The sequence below is a fragment of the Maylandia zebra genome, linkage group LG15, assembly GCF_041146795.1.
Source record: "Maylandia zebra isolate NMK-2024a linkage group LG15, Mzebra_GT3a, whole genome shotgun sequence".
Lineage (NCBI taxonomy): Eukaryota > Metazoa > Chordata > Actinopteri > Cichliformes > Cichlidae > Maylandia > Maylandia zebra.
The window spans coordinates 19,019,720-19,037,368 of NC_135181.1; the positions used below are offsets into that span (position 1 = coordinate 19,019,720).

General features: G+C 43.2%; 1 non-coding gene across 1 annotated transcript; it reads left to right on the forward strand.

Moving 5' to 3' along the window:
* Nucleotides 1-3,669: 3,669 nt before the first annotated feature.
* On the forward strand, nt 3,670-3,742 carry trnaa-agc (transfer RNA alanine (anticodon AGC)). The gene has a single exon. It is a non-coding gene; the product is annotated as a tRNA-Ala (tRNA).
* The last annotated feature ends 13,907 nt before the right edge of the window (nt 3,743-17,649 follow it).

Sequence of the window (17,649 nt, forward strand, 5' to 3'; positions counted from 1 at the left end):
TACCCTCAGGAGGACAGTGAGGCTGCAACTTTAACTCTCAAAACAGAAGCTGTGAGATGGATCTTTAAAAAGGTCAATCCTCACAAAGCTCCAGGACCGGACGGCATCCCAGGCCGGCTACTCAGAGTGTGTGCAGACGAGCTGGCAGAGGTGTTCACCAACATCTTCAACCTCTCCCTGAGGCAGTCAGTGGTCCCCACGTCCCTCAAAGCATCCACCATCATTCCCGTTCCCAAAAAATCAGTGGTCTCCTGTCTGAATGACTACCGTCCTGTTGCACTGACATCCGTCATCATGAAGTGCCTAGAGCGACTGGTCAAAGGTCACATCTGCTCCTCCCTCCCTGAAACACTGGACCCTCTTCAGTTTGCCTATCGGACAAACAGAGCCACAGAGGATGCCATCGCCCTGGCAACGCACACCACCCTCACTCACCTGGAAAAAGGGAATACATATGCAAGGATGCTCTTCATCGACTACAGCTCGGCATTTAACACCATCATCCCCTCAAAACTTGCCACGAAGCTCGTCAACCTTGGGCTGGAAACACCAACCTGCAGATGGATTCTAAACTTCCTCACAAACAAGCCCCAAGTGGTGAGAGTTGGTAAGCACACCTCCTCACCACTCATCCTAAACACAGGTACGCCACAGGGTTGTGTGCTTAGCCCCCTCCTATATTCCCTGTTCACACACGACTGTGTTGCTAAACACGAGTCCAACATCATCATCAAGTTTGCGGATGACACAACCATCATAGGCCTCATCACAGACAACGACGAGACGGCCTATAGAGAGGAGGTGATGACACTGCACGAGTGGTGTCTGGAAAATAACCTGATAGTGGACTACCGAAAACGACCAGTCAGAGAACACCAGCCCATCCACATCAACGGTGTCAAGGTCGAAAGGGTCAGCAGCTTCAAGTTCCTTGGAGTCAACATCACCGAGTACTTCTCCTGGACCCAACATCGCCTCAAATGTTGGGTGTGCGATCGAGAGCTTGCTGACGAGCTGCATTACAGTTTGGTACGGAAGCTGCTCTACCAGCAGCCGTAAATCACTACAGAGGGTGGTGAAGGCAGCAGAGCACATCACTGGCATGAGGCTTCCTGCCATTCAGGACATTTATCTCCAGCGATGCCTCCGTAAAGCACACAGCATCATCAAGGACCACAGCCACCCAGCACATCAGCTGTTCTCCTTGTTACCATCTGGCAGACGTTACAGGAGCCTGTCTGCTCGGACTACAAGACTTAAAAACAGTTTTTACCACCAAGCCATACGACACCTCAACCACAACACTTAAACACACACAACACAGCACTCAGAAGCTACCCTGCAGCTTCACAAGTACTCTGTTAATCTGCACTGGTCACTCCACTTTATTGTTATTGATATTTATATTTAAAAGTGCAACACTGTAATTTTCTGCTGCTCATTCCTCCCGTCATATTTCTTTTCAAGATTTTCTTATTTAATCACTAGTGTACATATATTTATAGATACATATATATTTAGTCATCTTTTCTCTTTTACCATGTCTCTCTAATATTTTGCTCCTTACTATTTTCCTATTCTTTTTTTTTTATTATTTTATTTTACTTTATTTTATTTTCTTCTACTGTATCATGCTGCTGAGTGACTGCTGCTCGTCAAACACATTTTATTGCAATGTTGACCCTGTGCTAACTTGCATATGACAAATAAAACTGAAAACTGAAGGAAATGCTATCCCAGTTCAAGGTCCACATGCAATTTGTTTAGACTCAGCACTGTGCTTGTACTCCCTATATTGACATTTATCACCATAAAACAATGGAGGAGTGAAATGGTCACTATTAAACAAAGACTTACCCTAAACTAGATTTACTGCCTGCTTCTTTTGTTTTTCTTTTTAACTGCCTGTGTCTCTTCAGAAATTAGCACAGTGTTAGTACATCACCTGCTGAACTTTCCACTTCCATTGATGTCAATTTGCATTAGCCCTTAAATGCTGTTGGTACCTACTGTGTTATGGGCCACAATAAAGACTAAATGAAAAGAGTTACACCTTGGTTGGAAGGAGTCTGAGCTTCTAAAAGTGGGGAATTAGAATCTCTAAACAACAAATCAGAAAAGTTTGATTTTGCAGATTGAAAAGATTGATCCAATCACTCTGAAAAGACTTTCTAACAGGTCCTCTCCCTTTAACGTCTCACAAAAACTGAAAAACATCCCTGATCATCCTAAAATAATATCAGAAAGATGGCAACTTCTTCTTCAGCAGTGACATGTGTAACTTGCAATCAGAGGGGGATTTGCTCAAATGGATTAGTGATCACTGTGAGACCTTGGGTCACCCTGTTTACATGCTTAACTTAATAACTAGAGGTGCAGTACTCTAATACAAGTCTACTTTAGTGACCTTTAACTGATCACACATGCTGTGGCGTTGTAGAGCTGCAGATGCGCAAAGCTGAGAACGGACACACGTGGGCTTTCCTTATGGAAATTATACTGGGATAGTTCCTCCTTTCAGTACGCCACAGTCAGTTGTTTCCTTTGGCGTTTTAAGACGAGAGTAGCATTCATGTGATCAAACACCCGCATCCGTGGGGGATTAGTCCCAAACAATGGAGGAGTGAAACAGTCACTATTAAACAAAGACTTATCCTACACTAGGATGTATCCTACATGATGAGTCAAGGAGGCCATTTACGTGAAAAGGGAAAGACCATCTCTGAATCGAGGAAGGGGCCTAAGGGTACATCTTTCGCCATCTTACAATGCTGTGATTGTAGCCATTCCCCAACTCTCTGTGAATGGTACTCATGGACGTTGATCAGTGGTTGTTGATCAATGGTCATGAGAATTTGCATAATTATGATTAAGGAACTGACCTCCCAGCCCATTGTTCCTTCAGTGGGCTGGTTTCAGTCATTATGCAAATGTACTGTTTATAAGATTTGGGGAAACCTGCAGTCAGCTGAGACTGAAGAAGTCACTTGGATGAGTGACGAAACATTTCTCCCACAAAACACTACATCCAGATGAACAGAATCAACCTTTGGAGATTTACTTTCCTGGATGATTAAGGATATCCCACACTAGATTTACTGCACAAATCAATGTCCTTTACAATATTTGAAAAGTTCATGTGACCAGGTACCCCTACTAGAACCTAAATGTCATGAAACTACTTTTGGAAAGAGGAGCAATCCCAGTTCTAGGTTCATAAGCAAAGCCCTGGTGTGTCTGTACTCAGGACTGCATATGTGCAGCTCTGAAACACCACAGATCATGGGACATGTTTAAGCTGCACCCAGTGGGGGATTAGCTCAAATGGTAGAGCGCTTGCTTCGCATGCGAGAGGTAGTGGGATCGATGCCCGCATCCTCCAAATGGGTGTTTCACTTTAAACCTCATCCTGAAAACATTTAATTTGCCGAGTGAACAAATCTCTTAATTCCCTGTGACTAGCTACCCCTACCAGACCTTACTGTTACTGGGCTTTCATTAGTCTGTCACGACACTCAGGAATGTATCCTTCACAGAAAAAAGCAACGTAATCTTTAGCCATCACCAATGGGCGATTGATATAGTCTGACAAATAATAACAAATGTGTCTTGACATTGTTTGAGTGGCACACGTCATTGCATTGTGATCTTGCTACAGTACAAGACACAGGGGGATTAGCTCAAATGGTAGAGCGCTCGCTTAGCATGCGAGAGGTAGCGGGATCGATGCCCGCATCCTCCAAAAGGCCGTAGCTTTATCATCAACACAAAAACATTTCCTTTCCACAATAAACAAATGTTCAACTGTGTTCCGTTACCCCTGGTTAAGTAAGGTTACACTGGAAGGTTGACACCAGGCGACTGTGGAATGGACTGTGCTGCATCACTGACTACAAGAAAGACAACACAGTCAGCCCACTGCATCTCTTGCAGACGAGGCAACTTAACAAAAAACAAATAAATGCCCATTTCAATTATTTATTTTTACCAGTGAAACCAATATAACATCTCCACATTCACAAATATACATTTCTGACATTCAAAAACAAAACAAAAACAAATCAGTGACCAGTATAGCCACCTTTCTTTGCAAGGACACTCAAAAGCCTGCCATCCATGGATTCTGTCAGTGTTTTGATCTGTTCACCATCAACATTGCGTGCAGCAGCAACCACAGCCTCCCAGACACTGTTCAGAGAGGTGTACTGTTTTCCCTCCTTGTAAATCTCACATTTGATGATGGACCACAGGTTCTCAATGGGGTTCAGATCAGGTGAACGAGGTGGCCATGTCATTAGTTTTTCTTCTTTTATACCCTTTCTTGCCAGCCACGCTGTGGAGTACTTGGACGCGTGTGATGGAGCATTGTCCTGCATGAAAATCATGTTTTTCTTGAAGGATGCAGACTTCTTCCTGTACCACTGCTTGAAGAAGGTGTCTTCCAGAAACTGGCAGTAGGACTGGGAGTTGAGCTTGACTCCATCCTCAACCCGAAAAGGCCCCACAAGCTCATCTTTGATGATACCAGCCCAAACCAGTACTCCACCTCCACCTTGCTGGCGTCTGAGTCGGACTGGAGCTCTCTGCCCTTTACCAATCCAGCCACGGGCCCATCCATCTGGCCCATCAAGACTCACTCTCATTTCATCAGTCCATAAAACCGTAGAAAAACCAGTCTTGAGATATTTCTTGGTCCAGTATTGACGTTTCAGCTTGTGTGTCTTGTTCAGTGGTGGTCGTCTTTCAGCCTTTCTTACCTTGGCCATGTCTCTGAGTATTGCACACCTTGTGCTTTTGGGCACTCCAGTGATGTTGCAGCTCTGAAATATGGCCAAACTGGTGGCAAGTGGCATCTTGGCAGCTGCACGCTTGACTTTTCTCAGTTCATGGGCAGTTATTTTGCGCCTTGGTTTTTCCACACGCTTCTTGCGACCCTGTTGACTATTTTGAATGAAACGCTTGATTGTTCGATGATCACGCTTCAGAAGCTTTGCAATTTTGAGACTGCTGCATCCCTCTGCAAGATATCTCACTATTTTTGACTTTTCTGAGCCTGTCAAGTCCTTCTTTTGACCCATTTTGCCAAAGGAAAGGACGTTGCCTAATAATTATGCACACCTGATATAGGGTGTTGATGTCACTAGACCACACCCCTTCTCATTACAGAGATGCACATCACCTAATATGCTTAATTGGTAGTAGGCTTTCGAGCCTACACAGCTTGGAGTAAGACAGCATGCATGAAGAGGATGATGTGGACAAAATACTCATTTGCCTAATAATTCTGCACTCCCTGTATTTGATACTCTACAACCCAGCCAGAATTCTGGCACGTAAATTACAGTCAATTACAGATAGTCCTAATCTGAAATTGTTATGTTTATAAAGTCCACATGCTTACAGAATCAGATTCTTCCACTCGTCCATTCTCTACTCGACCCACTGTGTTGGGAGGAAGAAAAATGACCTAAAGAACACCATCCCCAGAATCAAGCATGGATGTGGCTGTTTTTTCTGCTAAAGGTATAGGATAACTTAATCAAAGTGAGGGACCAGTGAGAAGCTCCTTCTCTCAACCAGAACGCTAAAGATAGGTCATGAATGGGTTCATTTCTTTGTGAGTAAGCACATTTACAAATTCAGCAGGGAATAAAATAATTATTTACCCCCACTGTAAGGTGCTCCTCCAAAAACTTTCTTGTGATTGCTTTTCTTGCTTGCCCGCAGTTTGCATGGGTGATGTTGACTTGTCTGCAAACTTCTCACCAAGCAGTAGTGCAACTGTAAAAGAACCAACTGCCTTCAAAGTAAAATTGTTGCCTTTTGAACACTCCCAGATACATACGAGATAGAAACATGGGTGATATGTTTGAAATGTTTGCTAGAGTGGTGAGGTAGAAATTTCCCTTTGAAAGCAAACATTCTCCATCTCGGATTTGAGTTGCACTTTTCCAATTTAGTAGTTAGCTAATGTTTGCAGACAAGTCTGCATCTTCCATAGCAATCTGCTAGTAACCAAAGCAATCACAAGGTTTTTGATGCAGTGCCCTCTTTGTGACTGATTTCCCTTAGCCATGGCAAGCAGCCGCCAGCAATCAGTCCTGTAATACACATTTTTCCCTACTCTCAGAAAAATTATGGTTCTGAAATGGTTCTTCAGATGTCTGGTTCTTTAAAGAACCATTGTTTGAAAGGTTCTTTGTGGCACCAAATAAGGTTCTTCTATGGCATCAGTCTAAAGAACTTCTTTTGGTTCCAGTTGGCACCTTTATTTTTCTGAGTGTAGTGGCCAGAGGTTGCAAGGGTCTTTTGGCCTGTGTGATTAAAGCCTAACCAAACCAAAACCATTTAGTTGGACCTCTCGAACATCTCTTCCTGGGCAGTTTCCCATAATGATATTTTACACAGGGAAAGACCCAAATTCAGGAAAAATGCAGAGTAGAGATAAAGACACACAGTCTGAATCTTTAATCCAGAAACAGGCAGTGAGGCAAACCGTCCAGTAGCAGCAGGCAAAGACAGACAAAGACTGTGAAGCAGTTCAAAGCATTATACACAAAAGGATCAGTAGGCAACAAAAGCTGGAAAACAGTGAGTTATACTAGAAAAATGAGGAACATGCCTTGAAAGTTTGACTGGGAAAAGCACAAGACAACTCCTCTGGCCATTGAGGAGTAAAAAAGCGGTTAAAAAAGGAGGTATATTCACTTAGGAGACTAATGGGAGACAGGTGTGGCAGACTAAACACAGGTAACACTAATGAGATAAACAAAGCTGTTATTTCCCCATCACATTCAGCATGTTTAATTTATAGAATCTGTAAATACCTGTTATAGTAATACTGTCAAACAACAGACTCCAAGCAAACGCAGTTCACTGGACCTATATCCAGTCTAAAAGAATCCAGATGTGACAATCCACATAACAGTTTCACCATGTATCTCATCATAAAATTGGCTTCTTTCACTTGTTTTACTGATTTAGTCGTGGCAAATAGCCTCATAAAGTTTAAGTGCCTCAGCAGTCCCCGATGTTGTCTCATTTATCTCGATTAACAGAAACATTACATTTGTGGTTTCCTATTTTAAAGAAACTTCACGACATTTAGAAGTTAATGTGCGCTTTATTGTGACATAATTATTTTGTAATTTCAGCGCTGAATGTGTTGCATGTCTCCATCTGTTTTTCATTTATCACAGCAGAGTTTCGCTGTCCATAGCCTGAGGTGTCTTTTTGTCCTCTCGGAGCACGCTGCATGACTGTTTCACACTTTCGTGTATCACAATTTTGAATCATTGGGATTTTTTGAAGTTGCAATTCATACCAAGTTAAATTGCATACCTAAGTCCGAGGAAAGCCACTGTTGTCACACCACTGAGCTGCCAACATTTTCACCATAAGGACATTGTAGAAGTGTTGTTTGGTGTAATATAAAAAAAGAGAAATTAATGTGGACAAATTTCATTTCAGCTCATCGTCACACAGAGCACTGTGGTGTCCTTTAACACCCAGCACACACAGGTGCAGCAAGCTATTTTTATTCCCTATATTTTTGTAAATTACACCATTGCTAGTCTACCAACAGCCTAAATTAATTGATTTTGGTTCAGATAAAGGCGCCTACACGCTTTGGGATTTTTGCATTGTTTTCTGCAAGAAACACAGTGTGAAATTGATCTAATGAACTTGTGTAGGACATCAATTTCGATGCCTGTAGACTATACAGTGACAGTATGTGCTGAACTGGGGCAAAGGTACATCACTGTTCAATGCTACGACCTCCGAGCTGGGTCATAATAACAGTTGGGGGACACATACAAACAAGGCTTCAGCTGTTGAAACCTCTTTATTGTTGAAATCACAAATATTTTGTATTTCCACCCTTGAGGATATTTGAAAGTGCATGGGATTTTTCCCAACCAGTCTACATGTGTTTTGTGGACTTTGACCACATCTCTTGGGGTGTCCTGTTTGGGAGTGGAATATCAGTCCCATTGTTACGAGGGAATAAATCTCAGTATAACTGTAGTTAGAGCTCTGTTTGAATTGCTGGGAATAAGTCAGACTCTTTCCTGTTGGGCTTTGGACTCCTCTAGAGCTGCCTTTTGTCACTGTTTCTGTTCATAATTTTTATGGACAGATATTTTAGGTGCAGCCAAGTAGTGGGGTGTGTCAGGTTTGATGGGGTCATAGTCATGTCTCTGTATCTTGCAGATGTTGTAGTCCGCCTAGCTTCATTGAGTAAAGACCTTCAGCTTACATCGGGAAGGTTTCGAGTAGGGCTGGGCAATATGACCCAAAATTCATATCTCGATATTTTTTAGCTGGATGGCGATATAAGATATATATCTCGATATTTTTTAAAGCCATAAAGTAAGAACAAAAAGAGAGTTCTTAGTCAAAGCTGTGTCCCAGATGTCACACAGGCACTTTTATTAACATACAGCATAGATGTGCATGAAAAAAACTACTCAAAAATAAATTATGAGTATTTATTAAATAATAATGCTCCATAAATAAACGAAAAATATGTTGTTGTTGTCCATAACAAAAAGCTCACAATTGTGCAGTCAAAATGTAAACTAAAAGACGCTGAGCATAATAACATAGACCGATTTCACAGCTGCTCTGTTCCCAACTTCTACTGCGTGACTGACAGCCTGGAGTTTGAAATCCGCTTCAGGTGCCATTTATGGTCCTTATACACACACAATATGGTAATATTACGTTGAAGCACAGTGCGTATTACTACGCGAGGCTCCTCGGACAATCCATCAAGCGGTGCAGCTCCGTAGCTTACCAAAGTCGTACTAAAACATTTTTTTGACAGATTGATGAGCGCCGTGTTCCACATAAAATCGGTTCGCGATCATCAAGCAAAACCAGAATTCATACATAAGGTGCGCTGTCAACTTTTGAGAAAATGAAAGGATTTTAGGCTGTGCATCCCCTGTGGGCTGCATGGCGTTAGCGTGGTTAGCTCGTTAGCATGGTTAGCTCGTTAACACGTTGACGCTGTCCAGCCCCACGCACGGAGCGATGTGCAGTAACTCGTTAACGGAGATTTGCCGTGTTCATATTGTCGCTGCCTGCAGGTGAAGCTATGGGGGAGGAGGGGGAGTTGTGTTCAGTGAAAGAGAGGCGAGGCCGAGTAATGTTGCGTAGAGACAAAAGTGGACGAAAGAGAGGCAAACTTATGGCTCCACAACTAATTATAACGTATATATCGATATGAAGGATATGGTCACATCTTATATCTCGTATAAAAATATATCGATATTTTTAAAAAACTCGATATATCGCCCAGCCCTAGTTTCGAGGTTTGTATTGAGTTTCTGGGCAGATAGAGAGACTGACAGGCCTGTTGTCATGTAGATGCTGTACTGGTCTGTTGTGGTCAAAAGAGGCAGCAGCGTGTTAAAGCAAAGGTCTCAATGAACTTGTGGGTAGTAATCAAAAATTTGAGGTACAGCAGAAAAGAGCTTCCTTTAACAGATGCCTGGGCTCAGTTTTAGAGGTTTTAGGGCTTGGTCATTTTCATATTCAGGGTGCTCCTTCACATCAAAGGGAGCCAGTTGAGATGATTCAGACATGTGAACACGACACTTACTACATGCCTCCTAGGTGTTTCTAAGATATTCATCTGGGTGGAGAGCCCAGTGCAGATTCAGGGCACGCTAGAGAGATTATGTCTCTTGCCTAGTTTGGTTTCCTCCTGAAAGAGCTCGAGGATATGCCTGGGGAGAGGGAGGTCTCGGCATCTCTGGTTAGACTGGTGCCTCTTGTGAGCTTGATAAAAAGCGGAAAGTGAATGTATAGAAGTTTTATTTCTACATTCTCCCTTTGTGGTTATTTGTTTGTTTTTTCTACCTCTTCATGGCAGTATCTCGGTGAGCAGCTCTTAAAAGAACTACACCTCTGACAGAATATCTTAAATATTTGGAAAAAGTTAACAGAATGACAAAAAATACGACTCAACACACAGTTACATATGGTAAGAATTGCTCAAAAGATTGATTAAATAGTAATGTAACTAAAATAAAGGCTCTCAAAGGGTAAATTCTGGAACAAAACACATCAAAATGCAATGTAAAAAAAAACTAAATATATATCAATAAAGTGGCACTATAAAGAAAAGTTGTTTAATAAATTCAAAAAGCAGAATAAATAAAATTACTTACTAAATGTAGTTAAAAAACAACAAGCACAGTGAATGTTAGATGGCAATAAAGTGGCTTAGTATAACAGCCTTCTGGAGCTCTGTGTCCATGCTTAGATCAATCATGAGCAGGTCTGGTAGTACAACATCCTGTCTGCGTCACAGCTGGAGTTCATGTCTGCAACCATGTAATTTACTGGTTTTCGCTTTCACATTGGGCTCATTTATAGATATAGAACTGCTTTGTTCAATCAGGACATGGTCAAACTTTAAATTCCTTGTTTCAGTAGCGTGTTTATCTCTTTTCCTTTTTCTTTAAAGGGAAAAAAAACATAGAATCTGTGAATAGTGGCTTTTTTAAAACCAGGAAACAACTTAGTTATTAATACTGCTATGGTGCCCTGTGCTCATTACATCCTGTTTTTCAACTTCTGCCCTGAAGAGCTTCTTAGCCACATTGCCCTTAGTCAGTGTTGCTTTAATGCGGTCTTACTGCTGACATCAATTATAACTTCATACAGCCTTCGTTGAGTGTTTGATGTGGGTTCTCTGTAATTTCACAGAGTGAAGATGGTGCAGACCAGGACAGTCCAGAGGAGGGGACACCGGCGAGCCCCCGCAACAAGCGCAGAGTGGGTCGTCCCAGCAGGAAACGCAAACAGCTGCTTCCTGTGAGTACTGTACTTAAAGCCTGATGGTGTTTTGTGCTTTAAACTGCAGAAGAATGATTGATTATCTGTTCACCTATTAAAAAAACTCCCCTCTCTAATCTGCAGAGGTTTGTTAAACATGCATGCACTACTTTCCTTCTTATTCATTCATACCTGCGAGCTTCCGTGCATCAGCTGTAGTCAAATCATATCATACAGAAACACACTGATCTGGAGGCGCATTTACTGCATTAAGTGTCACATTTGAGTGTGTCTGACATAGTAGCTTGTGTGGGTTGCTTTTTTCTGCTTCAGTGTGTTACAGAGAGAGACTTCTTTCTTAATCAGCATCTTTGAAAGGGGGAGTCCCCTACACATTGACTGTTTGCAAATGTAGTCATCGCAGTCCTCCACATGTAATGGCAGTTTAATACACTCATCAATTTCTGGTCAGCATGGCTCCAGCCCCCACATTTTCCATATACCACTTAAAGTCTGGCTGGAACAGAAGTTAGATAATCTCTAGCATCAGTTGAAGTCATAAAAATATGACTTTAGGTTGGTGGATTGCTCAGAAGTGGGCATGACTTGAATGTAAGAAGCACAAACTGACTGATACTGAGCTGTAGAAAAAAGAAGTAGGAGGAGGATAAAGGACTCAACAGTTGTGAGCAAAGTTTTTGCCACCTAAAATCCAAACGCACTCCTCCACCTATGATATCTTTCCCAGCCTCTGCCAAATGCAAGCCAACAGTTATCACTAAGGTTAGTTTAATGTCCCAAATCATATTTTATTGGATCATTGTAAGATGAGTGCTCACATTTTGCAAGAAAAAAAGCCCCAGACAAGAGGAATACTGAGTGAACTACTCAGAAGGAAAGAGAGTGTGTGTGTGTGTGTGTGTGTGTGTGTGTGTGTGTGTGTGTGTGTGTGTGTGTGTGTGTGTGTGTGCTGATATCCTTGCACGGACCAAAAACCTTTGTTGTGAGGTCATTTAGGCAGGTCCTCACATTTTATAAGGCAATAGGTGGGTTAGGATTTGGTTTCAGCGCACAAAGGGTTGTAGTTATGGTTCATTGTGATGGTTGAAGATTAGGATAGATTAGATTGTCAGTTAGTGCCCTCATAAATATAGAAAAACCAACGTGTGTATATGTTTGTGGATATGCATGTGTGCAGGAGAGCAGGTCTGATCATGCTTTGATGTCTGAGCCCTGACAAAGCGAGCAGGATGAATGTGGGTCCTGTCAGACACAGGCACACAGTCACACACTCACACACAAATGTATTTCCATAATCTCTGTGGGGTTTACTTATTGACACTGAGCATTCCCTTAACCTAACACTAACGATCACAAGTGAATATTTAAGCTTAACTTTAATTACTTTAAACAGGAGGAAAAAAAATCTGATTACTCAACCAGTCTGAAAGTAAGAAAACAGACATAACTGACAAATCATCAAATCATATTTTAAATGTCCCTGAACTGTGAGGCATTTTGTACAGCGTGTATGGAGCAACCCAATTCCTACATCACTACTGCCTCAAAACTTGTTAGTTTCCATCTCACTACATCTTCTAGTAGCGGGTGGTGTTGCAATATCTTAGTAACACCAGTGAAGTTCTTTAACCGACTACCCTACAAATACACAATGTAATGACTGAGTTGCAACATTACAAACTGGCGATGTTGCCAACTTTGCTTTGTGGCTGAAAAACAAGCAGACAGCACAGAAACTTTTCTACAATGTGTAACCTAATTCTAGATGTTATTATTGTATTACCCTAATTAAATATTTCTACAATGTGTAACGCTACTGCAGTGCTGTACTACATACATATTCAGGATGTCTTTTCCTTCTGTGGCTTCTCTTAATAACTTCAGCAATCAAGCTAAGTGGTTATATAAAGGTGGTTATCAATTCATAAATCAGCCCAGGTATTCCTAATCTTGGCTTGCATGTACAGATCTAGTAACTGTAGAACAATTTTACAAAGGAAGATAAAAGTATAACATTAGAAAAATACAGATGTTAAATATGTAATTCAGAATGAAACCAACAAACAAAGCTTCTGCACACAAATCAGCTGTGTGTGTCTGAGAGGAAAAATATAGTACTAAAAGTACTATATGCATGTGTGTGTGTCTGTAAGTGTGTGAGAGTATGTGTGCTCTGTGCACTTTAGTTAGTAAGACTGGAAAAGTGCTCTATAAATAAAGTTTATTGAAACGAGAAAAGAAAGTCAACAGACATGCCTACTCTGTATCAAAGTTAACAGACTGATTTGGATTACAGCCTTTTTGATATATAATTTACAACTGCATGTTCAATTAAGTTGTATATGTATGTGTGTGTGTGTGTGTGTGTGTGTGTGTGTGTGTGTGTGTGTGTGTGTGTGTGTGTGTGTGTGTGTGGTTGTTTGTGAGGCAGTTTTAGCGTTGTTCTTTCAGTTGCAGTGGTCTAAGAACAAGTGAAAGAAGCTGAAAGAATAACAAATACAAATACAAACATCAAACCACTTACCTACATTTTATATAAGACGGCAAGTAAAAGGCTTAAGTGCCCTGTTTTCACTTATAAAACAAGTTTAACCTTCTTTGCAGCCAACAGGAAAATATAGCAAGGAATAAAGTTGCTTATAAGAATTGCTGTCTCGTATTAATTTTTGTCAGAGAAAGTCAAAACTGTAAACTACCTCAAAAAGACCCCTCTTCTAACTGTGCACTTAGGACCACAGGCTTTTCCACCAATGGTAACGCCTTTTTCCACAGAACTGACTGGTCATTAAGCTGGTTTTGTACTTGCTGCTGTCTTATCTCGTGCATAACCTACTGTAGGTGTGCAGCATAAGTTGGCATGGGAATGTAGCCCCTATAAGAATTCATCTAAAAACTCGTGATTAAACTTGAAGTTATCTATTGGAGCCAACTCATCCTCTGGGCTTTACTTTTTTCTGTTAGTAATGTGAAACGTAAGCAGACATAGGAGAGCTTTTATGTATAGAAGGGGTGGGCAACTCCAGGCCTCAAGAGCCGGTGTCCTGCAGGTTTAAATATCACCCTGGGTCAACACACCTGAATCAAATGATTAGTTCATTACCAGGCCTCTGGAGAACTTCAAGAAATGTTGAGGAGGTAATTTAGCCATTTAAATCAGCTGTGATGGATCAAGGATACATCTAAAACCTGCAGGACACCGGCTCTCAAGGCCTGGAGTTGGCCACCCCTGATGTATAGGCTAGCATTTATTTGGCCGACTTGCAATGGATAAACAATGCATCATCATCAAATTGACTATTTACACACATCCCTGAAGTTTTAAATTCAAATTCAAATTTTATTTGTCACGTACACAGTCATACACAGTACGATATGTAGTGAAATGCTTGGACAACTGCTCGTGACCTAAAGAAAACAAAAAAGGAAAAGGCTATGAATAAGATAGGAAATAAATATGAAAAATTAAAAAGGGTAAATTTAACTAGGAAAGAATAGAATATAAATTAAGGTTAAAAATGAAATAACTGTACAACACAAATTAGAATGAAGGGTAAATTTAACCGGGAAGAATAAGATAAAGATAAATATATAAATTAAAGTTGAAAATAAAATAACTGTACAACAAAATACACAATACACAATATAGAACTATATAAGAATGTATGAAGAAATCTAAATATAAATAAATATATACACAATAACAGCAGCTGTACAAGTATTAACCGGAAATGAAGAATATAGTGACCAGTGTTGTGCAAAACCAAAGTCCAGAAAGTCCAGTGTGTGTGTAAGAACTGTATGTGTGGGTCAGTACTGTGTGGTGGTGTGATTGAGAGACCGTATCGCCTGCGGGAAGAAGCTCCTCCTCAGTCTCTCTGTGTTGGTCTTCAGGGAGCGGAATCGCTTTCCTGACCTCAACAGAGAGAACAGTCTGTTGTTGGGATGGCTGAGGTCCTTCACGATCTTCCTGGCCTTGGTCCAGCACCGCCTGCTGTAGATTGAGTGCAGGTCAGGGAGCTCGGAGCGGATGGTGCGCTCAGCTGACCGCACAACCCTCTGTAGAGCTCGTCTGTCCTGCATGGTGCTGTTCCCGAACCAGGTTAAGATGTTTCCCGCCAGGATGCTCTCTATGGTGCACGAGTAAAAGTTCCTGAGCACCTTGGAGGGCAGTTGGAAGTCTCTCAAGCGTCTGAGGTGGTAGAGACGCTGTCGGGCCTTTTTCACCACGGTGTTGATGTGACAGGACCATGACAGGTCCTGCGTGATGTGAACTCCGAGGTATTTGAAGCTGTCCACTCTCTCCACTGGGCACTCGTTGATGACGGGGGTCTGGTAGTTCCTCTCCTGCTTAGTGCTGAAGTCCACTATCAGCTCCTTTGTCTTACTGACGTTTAGAAGGAGGTTGTTCCTCTGGCACCAGTTCTCCAGATTCCTAATCTCCTTCAGGTAGGCCGTCTCGTTGTTATCAGAGATCAGGCCCACCACGACGGTGTCGTCAGCAAACTTGATGATGGTGGTGGAGCTGGTAGTGGCCACACAGTCATATGTGTACAAAGAGTACAGCAGGGGGCTCAGAACACACCCCTGGGGGGCTCCAGTGCTGAGAGTGGTGGAGGCTGAGACATGTCCGCCCATCCTTACTGCCTGTGGTCTGCCAGTTAGGAAGTTGGAGATCCACTGACACATAGATGAGCTGAGTCCCAGATGCTCCAGCTTGGTGGTGAGTGTGGAGGGAATTATGGTGTTAAATGCAGAGCTGTAGTCTATGAAGAGCATTTTAACATAATTCCCCCTTCTAGTGTCCAAGTGAGTGAGTGATGTGTGGAGGAGATGAGAGATGGCATCGTCTGTGGAACGATTTGGACGGTAAGCGAACTGTAGTGGGTCCAGTGTGTCTGGTAGTGAAGAAATGATGAAGTCTCTGACCAGGCGTTCAAAGCACTTCATCACTACTGAGGTGAGGGCTACAGGGCGATAGTCATTGAGAGAAGCAGGGTGGGGTTTCTTCGGGACAGGAACAATGATGGACTCTTTGAAGCATGTGGGGATCACCGACTGAGATAAAGAGATGTTGAATATCTCAGTGAACACAGGAGCTAGCTGGTATGCGCAGTCTCTTAGGATACGACCTGGGATGCCGTCTGGTCCTGCTGCTTTCCTGGTGTTCACTCTCTTGAAGGCTCTCCTTACTTCATGCTCGGAGATGACGAGCACGTTTCCGGTACTGGCAGTATCTTCCTGTCTGCAGCCGTTAGCGCCGCTAACACTAGCATTGTTGGAGACCTTAGCTGCAGCCTCGAAGCGAGCATAGAAAGTGTTCAGCTCGTCTGCCAGAGTCACGGCCGCGTTCGTCATACCGGTTGTTGGTGCTTTATAGTCCGTTATTGTCCTTAGTCCCCGCCACAGGCTCCTAGAGTCACTCTGTTGGAGTTGTGACTCTAGTTTCCTCCCGTAGCGCTGCTTCGCCTCTTTCACCGCCCTCCGCACGTTATATGACGCGGCTTTGTACGGGTCCATGTCCCCCGTCATGAGTCCCGTGTTGTAGGCAGCGGTGCGGGATCTCAGAGCGTCGCGGATGGTTTTATCCACCCACGGCTTCTGGTTGGGAAACGTTGTGATAGTCTTTGTCTCCACGGTATCATCCGCTAGTTTCCCGATGAATCCCACAACCGCTTCCGTAAACACGTTGACGTCATTGTCGGAGCTGTTTCTGAACATGCCCCAGTCTGCGTCATCGAGTGCGTCCTGTAACGCGGCCACCGATTGATCCGTCCAGCGCGCGACCTTCCTCTGAACCGGAACTTCCTGTTTCAGCCTTTGTTTGTATTTTGGCATGAGGAAGATGGCGGCGTGATCAGATTTGCCAAACGGGGGGCGGGATTGTGCCTTGTAGCCGTCCTTGACCGTAGTGTAGCAGTGGTCCAGTGTCCTTTCACCCCTGGTGGGGCAGGTGATGTTGGCGCTATTAAAGTCCTCCGTCACAATAAGCGCAGCGTCCCGGTGTTGTGTCTGGTGCTGTGTGAGTGCCTCATGCAGCTCGCATAAGGCGGTGACCGTGTCCGCTTGTGGTGGAATATAAACGGCACTTACAATGACCGATGTAAATTCCCGAGGTAGATAAAAAGGACGACACATGATGGACAGTAGTTCCAGATTTGGTGTGCAGGAGCGTGTGAGAGGAACAACGTTCGCACTGTTGCACCAGTTGTTGTTCACCATTAAACACACGCCGCCTCCCCTTGACTTCCCCGAGTCCCGTGTCCTGTCCATGCGGTGAACCGAGAAGAACTCGGCCGGCTGGATGGCGTGGTCCGGCACCGCTGGGTTCAGCCATGTCTCGGTGAAGCAGAGGAGATTGCAGTCCCGAATGTCTCTCTGGAACTTTATCCTGGCCCTGAGGTCGTCAAGCTTGTTCTCCAGTGACTGGACGTTGGCGAGCAGGATGCTAGGCAGAGGTGTGCGGTGTGCACGAGCTCTCAGCCTGTTCCTGACGCCGGCTCGCTTCCCTCTAGGCTGCCGCCGCTTCCCTTTGTTCTCCCTCGAGATCTCACTCGGCCAGCTCGGATCCGGAGTTAAAAACTTCGAATTGTGAGTACATTGTATACCAATAGAAACAAGAGTGTCACTGTCATACCTAATGTACCCAATGGTGATGATTTTGCCGATTTAGAAACGCTGAAAACTAACTTAAAAAACAAAGACAAAGAAAAAGTGGTCGGAGCAGTCGTGACGGCAGCCGACCTCACCGGCGCCATCTTAAATGTGGTTGTGTATGTGTGTGCGTGTGCGGTTTGTGGGAGGCAGCTCCTTTTCCCGGTAGGGAGTGAAACTGTTTGT